Source organism: Drosophila gunungcola, unplaced genomic scaffold, assembly GCF_025200985.1.
Source record: "Drosophila gunungcola strain Sukarami unplaced genomic scaffold, Dgunungcola_SK_2 000019F, whole genome shotgun sequence".
NCBI lineage: Eukaryota > Metazoa > Arthropoda > Insecta > Diptera > Drosophilidae > Drosophila > Drosophila gunungcola.
In genome coordinates, this window is record NW_026453201.1 from 1446080 (window position 1) to 1453140 (window position 7061).

Here is a 7061-nt window from a genome sequence, read left to right on the forward strand (position 1 = left end):
TGTTATCAATTTTAATTTTTATTGCGATAGTGTTTCTTCCGAGGCTGTTGTCTGAAAATTTTCAATTGTTTCCATTGGCTCAGTTCTACGTTGTTGACCTGAATCTGAGGTTCGGGCACGTTTTTGGGTAATATAAGTACTCTGAGTAGTCTGGGTATTTTGTACTTTATTATTTTGAAAGGATCTAGGATAATATTGATTACCAGAAAAATTATTATTATAACTGCTATTATTACCCCAGTTCCTATTAGAGTCAAACTTGTTTTGTCTCTGTTAATTGTTGTTATACCGATTTTGGTAGTTATTGTTTGGATTCTTTCTCCTTGACTATTATCTGACTGATTATTTGGGCTTAAGTTTCTTGATGATCTAAAATATGTATATTCGTCGTCATCATGTATACGAGCGGGTATTTAAACGTATTTATATACAAACAATCCCACAGCTTGGGCAGCTTGCTTTAATTTAACAGGAGTTGATATATCATATTTGCTCAACGTAATATATGTTTGTACTGTAAATTTTTCGCTAATCACTTCAGCTAATGTATCTGTTTAGAGCAGACCACCAGCACCTAGTCAAATGCTCATAGGTGCGCGCTGCAAACGCAGGGCTGTTATGCAGCTTCGTTCTTCGGTTTTCTTATCTCGCCACATTTGTCGCGTTATCTATTCAGCTGAGCTACAGCGAAAACATGTACACAAATTTGAAGTCAAGCTTTTGGCAAGTCAGTTATACAAAATCGCTGCAACTCCGAGCACAACTAATAAAATCAAGAAATAATTTTAATTAAACCGTGCGTTTAATTTATGTATATATCTAAACTAAAGGGTGGCATTTTGGTTGTTTTCCCCATAAACATTTTGGTTACCCCGACGTGATATTCGTTTAATCGGAGTCTGCATGTCGGTTTTTAACATTGTTTAATATCGTGTAAGCAATAACTTATTTTCGCTGTCGTTTGCTGCTTCTCAGTCACAAACACACGAACACTTTATGTGCGCGCTGCCGGCCGGCCGTTTGTTTTTTTTTGAGCATTTTTGTGCTGTGAAAGAAGCAAAACTGTGTTGTGCTGCAAACATTAAACATAAAAGGAAACGCAATTAATTGTTGTTAAACGCGTATATTGCATACATATATGTGTAAATAGCCGTGTATGTGTATGGTCACATACATTACATTGACAAGTCAATGCGCTGTTGCTAGGCAAAAACTTCGGTAAAAAAAACAAAAACAAAGTCAAAGTTTCCGTTACGTTGTTGGTGACGCTCGGTGCATTAGCATTTGCGCGGCAATAGGCATAGGGTGTTTCCTGCCCTCTGAATCCGGTCAGACAATTAAAAAAAGAAAATGGTTAACCCAGGAGACGCGATTCAGCCTCAAAATGATGCTCCCAGTGACATCGAGTTTTACCGAGCCAAAGTGCGTTCCGTTTTGCGGCAGTTAAACGCAATGAAAGATTACTTAACTGCTGGAGCTACTGAGTAGTTTGATGAATCTGATGACCTCGCGCGGCTGGAATGGGTGAACTCTATGAACTTGGAATTCGATTCTGCACAGACTTCGCTGGAAAAACTGGACTTTTCGGAGATTAGTAAAGATACGCGGTTTGAATTTTCCGCAATCTTAATGGATTTAAGATGCGCAAACTGCATTTTCCAGGTTCCACAGCTGCCAATTCTACATCCTTTGATATTATAAACAATGCGGATCTTTCTTTTAGATTTAGGAAATCTCGATTGCCAAATCTAGAGATTGCTCGTTTTCAAGGATTGTACTCAGAATGGCCGGACTTTATTGCAACTTTTACCATTTTACCATTCATTGGAAATGATGACGAGCTAAGTGATATTGAAAAATTACAATATTTGAGGTCCTCTTAAGGCGGCGTGGCTTTGGAAACCATACGATCACTCGAGCCCTCAAATGAAAATTATAAAAAGGCTTTACATTTATTTATCAATCGATTTGATAATAAAGTTTTACACTTTCAGGCACACGTTTTGGCAAAATTTGGTTTAAAAGGTGTCGAGAAGGGATCAGCTAAGGGTCTTCGGGAGCTCAGCGATTGGATGAATTCGCATCTTCAAGCAATCCGTACCCTGGCCACTACACAACAAATTCTGGATGGATTTCTCATTCATATCGTGACACACAAGCTGGATCTAAGGACCCGTGAAAAATGGGAAGATGATTTGTCAATCTCTGAGCTATCTACCTGGGATGCTATGGAGTCGTTTTTGGAGAAGAGGTGCCGGATGATGAAAACTTGGACCAAACTGTGGTAATTAAAAATCACACCATCAGGTGGGAAAAAGCATGCATAGATATAACCCAAGTGTACTGATTACGTCTGCTACTAACTCATACCATCCAATTTCCCTATTTTGCGATGCAAGAGATCATTATTTGCCAAAATGCTCCCGATTTTTAAGCTTGAGTCCCAATCTTCGATATAGGGAAGCAAAGAAAATGCACCTTTGCCTCAACTGTTTACGCAAAGGTCATAGCTTGCAGCAATGTAAGTCAACTTACATTGTAAACATTGTCGCATGAAGCACCATTCATTACTGCACATTATCCCAGAGTCATCCATACCATCGACCCCAGTTTCAGACTACATCATCCGACCCATCTATAAGCTCTCAGCCATTACCATCGACTTCATCATCACTAGTGCCCTGCTCATCTCCATTATCACAACCTAATCACCATTTAACGCACTCTCCACCACAAACCTTAAATACAATGCCAATGAATTACGTGCTGCTTCCAACTGCTATAATCTACGTAAAAAATAGAGTTGGTGCATTTATGCCTTGCCGAGCAATATTAGATTCAGCTTCTCGGTTAAACTTTATTACTACGCGCCTAGCTAGCCAACTTAATTTGAAACTTAGACAATCGCACACACTAATTTCTGGAATAGGGGAATCTTTCATGAACTCTGATAAGGCAGTCGATATTCTGGCGCAATCACGGGATGCAAGCTATCGTGCGTCATTCGCAGCTGTTGTAACCCATAGTATCACTGATTACCAGCCAAATTTCAATATAAATACTGCAGGATGGAGGATGCCACAAAACATTTCGCTAGCTGACCCTCATTTCAACCAGTCACAACGAATTGATCTTTTAATTGGCGCTGGTTTGTTCTTCGAAATAATCGCTAAAGGGAAAATTAATTTGGATAGCACCTTGCCCACGCTTCATAACACCAAGCTTGGTTGGATAGTTTCTGGAGGGATGCCAAGTATGCTAAATCGCACATCTGTCTTGGCTGCCATAGTCAGGGATCCTGCTGATCATTCAGATGATGACACACTTGCTGCCGTAGTAAAGCGGTTTTGGGAGATTGAAGACATAAGTTCAGAAAAACCATCGATGCTGGCCGAGGACTTACGATGCGAGCAGCATTTCAAAAAAAATTGCATTAGGCTGGAGAATGGTCAATATTCGGTTCGCCTTTTATCCACTTAAGGACTCCAATCTTTAGGTGACTCCTACTGTCTGGCCCGTCGTCGTTTTAAAAGTTTGGAATCCAAACTAAATAAAAACCCCAATTTGAAAGCGCAGTATTCGGCATTTTTACAGGAATACCTCAACTTAGGCCACATGTCTCTCTCATTAAGGGTTTTAGCGGTGCCACAATTTTTCTTGCCTCACCATTCTGTTCAAAAGCTTGAAAGCACTACCACTAAACTTCGTGTCGTCTTTGATGGTTCTGCAAAAACTACATCTGGGATAGCTCTAAATGACTTGCTTCTAGCAGGACCCAACAATTCAGCAAAAAATCTTTAATATTTTGCTTCGGCTTAGATTTTTTAAAATAGCTCTTTGTGGAGACATCTGCAAGATGTACCGCCGTTCGTGTTTCGTACCCTGATGACTTTTTGCAATGTATCATTTGGCGAGAGAACTCCACAGATAAATTGAGTGTTTATAAACTAAACACAGTAATTTATGGAACCAAGTCGGCTGCCTTCTTGGCTATAAGAGCCATGCATCAGCTATCTTATGATGAAAAGGAATCATTTCCAGTTGGAGCTAAAATAGTTCGTAGAGATTTCTATGTAGACGATCTAATCTCTGGTGGCGATTCAGTTGAAGATGTGAAAGAAATTCGTCATCAGGTAAAGGAGCTACTGGCGCGCGGCCACTTTCCGATCCGAAAATGGTGTTCGAATGAAGCAAGCGCTCTCGAAGGAGAGTCTGATCGCGATAAAGAGCAATTGATTAAATTCCACGACGGATCAGCTATCGCCAAAGCTTTGGGGTTGGTCTGGGATCCATCTTCGGATAATCTTCTCTTTAACTTTGCACAAATTTTATCAAGTCAACGAGCAACAAAACGGATGGTGTTGTCAACAATTGCGCAATTTTATGATCCGCTTGGTTTAATAGCACCCATTGTGACAAAATCCAAAATTTTTTTGCAAAAGCTATGGAGCACTAGCATGGATTGGGACGACACACCGCCAGAGCCCCTTCTTTCGTCATGGGGGGAGTTGACTTTTCAGTTGTCGATCGTCCAAAACCTAAAGTTTCCACGATTCGTAATGCAATCGCAGGCTTCCGTCGAGATGCACGGATTCTGTGATGCTAGCACAGCAGCTTACGGCGCGTGCTTATATTTGCGGTCGGAGGCCAATGGCAACGCTGAAGCACATTTACTCTGCGCCAAGTCTAGAGTAGCTCCCTTAAAAGCTTTAACAATACCAAGATTAGAACTTTCAGCAGCGTGTTTATTGGCTAAGCTTATCGTAAACGTTAAGGAACCCAAAGGTTTTGATTGCAGCTTTCACTGCTGGTCGGACTCGTCTATTGTGTTGGCTTGGATTCGGCAGCCTCCGAGGGAGTTTAACGTATTTGTGTCTAATGGAATCGCGAAAATCCTGGAAATGACGAAAGGAATGGTTTGGCATCATGTTCCAACAGACTTGAATCCGGCGGTTGTGGTATCGCGCGGATGTACCCCCGAAGAATTGCTGGAGTACTCCCTTTGGGCAAATAGACCTCCATTTTTATGGAAAGGAGCGTCGAACTATTAGATGCAGTAAAGAACCTTCCGGAATGGCGTTCTACGGCGCTCTGAGGCCAATACTTAGCTCTGAGGGTTTACTTCGTGTTGGTGGAAGGCTTCAAAATGCGAGCTCGGACTTCGAGGCTAAGCATCCGATATTGTTACCCATGGATCATCCGGTCACCAGAGCGATTATCGTCTATTATCATGAAAAATACTTCCACGCAGGGCAACAGGCGTTGCTCGCTGCTTTACGGCAAAGGTATTGGCCACTTGGAGGCCGAAAGTTCGTGGCTAGCGTCATCAACAAATGCGTCAGATGCTTTTGGATGAAGCCTGTGGCTTGGGAACACGTGATCTGCCTGCCAGCAGATCGAGTTCAGCCGAACCCAGCTTTTCACACCACAGGAGTGGACTATTGTGGACCGTTATATCACAAGTCAGAGACCCGGAACAAAGCACCCCACAAGTGCTACATCGCCGTCTTTGTCTGCTTTTCGACGAAGGCTGCGCACTTGGAAGTCGTCCAGGATCTCACAACGGATTCTTTCATTGCAGCTTTGAGAAGATTCATTAGCCTCAGAGGCAGTCCACGTACTATTTGGAGTGATAATGCGCTAAACGAGAGCTAGCGGATCTGAAGGAGTTAGTTTTGAGCGAACCGCACACGGCTTTGATAACTTATTCCTGCTTAGCGAATGGGATTGATTGGAAGTTCATACCCCCGCGTGCCCCACATTTCGGTGGTCTATGGGAGGCGGCTGTAAAATCGGCAAAATTTCACTTCTACCGAGTTGTCGGTGCAGCCATCTTAGCCCTTGATGAATTAAGAACTCTTGCATATGAAATTTCTGTCATTTTTAACTCCCGTCCTCTTTGTCCAATTTCAGAGAACGCTGAAAATTTTGAGGTGCTAACGCCAGCGCATTTCCTCAAAGGTTCCAGCTACACAAGGTTTCCTGAGCCTGACGTTACTCATCTTCGCGAAGGCCGGTTAAGCAGTTGGCAAAGAATAACACAAATGCAGCAGCACTTCTGGAAAAGATGGAGCAGAGAGTATTTGTCCCTGTTGCAAGAACGAAGCAAATGGCGGATCAAAACATCCAACATCCAAATCGGTCGTGTTGTATTGCTTCAGGAGGACAACCATCCACCGATGAAATGGCAGCTTGGGTGCATCCATGAAGTCATTCCCGGAAAGGACGGCGTCGCCAGAGTTGCTGTGGTCCGGACAGCTACAGGTCTTACCAAAAGGGCCGTCACCAAACTAGCCGCTTTGTCCATCGAATCCCATTTGGTTGGAACCGTGCCTCTTCCAACGGGCGGAGTATGTTTAGAGCAGACCGCCAGCACCTAGTCAAATGCTCATAGGTGTGCGCTGCAAACGCAGGGCTGTTATGCAGCTTTGTTCTTCGTTTTTCTTATCTCGCTACATTTGTCGCGTTATCTATTCAGCTGAGCTACAGCGAAAACATGTACACAAATTTGAAGTCAAGCTTTTGGCAAGTCAGTTATACAAAATCGCTGCAACTCCGAGCACAGCTAATAAAATCAAGAAATAATTTCAATTGAACCTACCGTGCGTTTAATTTATATTTCTAAACTAAAGGGTGGCATTTTGGTTGTTTTCCCCATAAACACATATTAAGGAATGCTTGTGAAGGTTCAAGTCCAGAGAATGCAATAGTCATCTGGAATGAATTTGGCGCTATTTTTAAACCAAAAGGTAATCGCGTGAAGCGACACGAGCCATTGCCCGTTGAAAAGGAAGTTATATCTCTTGAGCTTTTTTCGAGTTCTATTTGGTGAAATCCTGGCATTAAATCAAGACATGAAAAGTATTTTGCTCGACCTAGTTGATCTAAAATATCATCAATTCTAGGGAGTGGAAATTTATCGGACAGTAATTTTTTATTAATCTGTCGATAGTCAATTACTAATCCCCACTTTTTTTCTTCGGAACCTGTAGCTGATTTTTTAGGGACAAGCAATAGTGGGCTTTTGTATACTGATACTGAGGGTTCGACTATCCCGTCGG

General features: G+C 42.3%; 1 long non-coding RNA gene across 1 annotated transcript; it reads left to right on the forward strand.

The window, feature by feature from the left end:
- The first annotated feature begins 762 nt into the window (after positions 1-762).
- On the forward strand, positions 763-6570 carry LOC128263816 (uncharacterized). The gene is made up of 3 exons (XR_008268529.1): positions 763-1662; positions 1724-2284; positions 5914-6570. It is a non-coding gene; the product is annotated as an uncharacterized LOC128263816 (long non-coding RNA).
- The last annotated feature ends 491 nt before the right edge of the window (positions 6571-7061 follow it).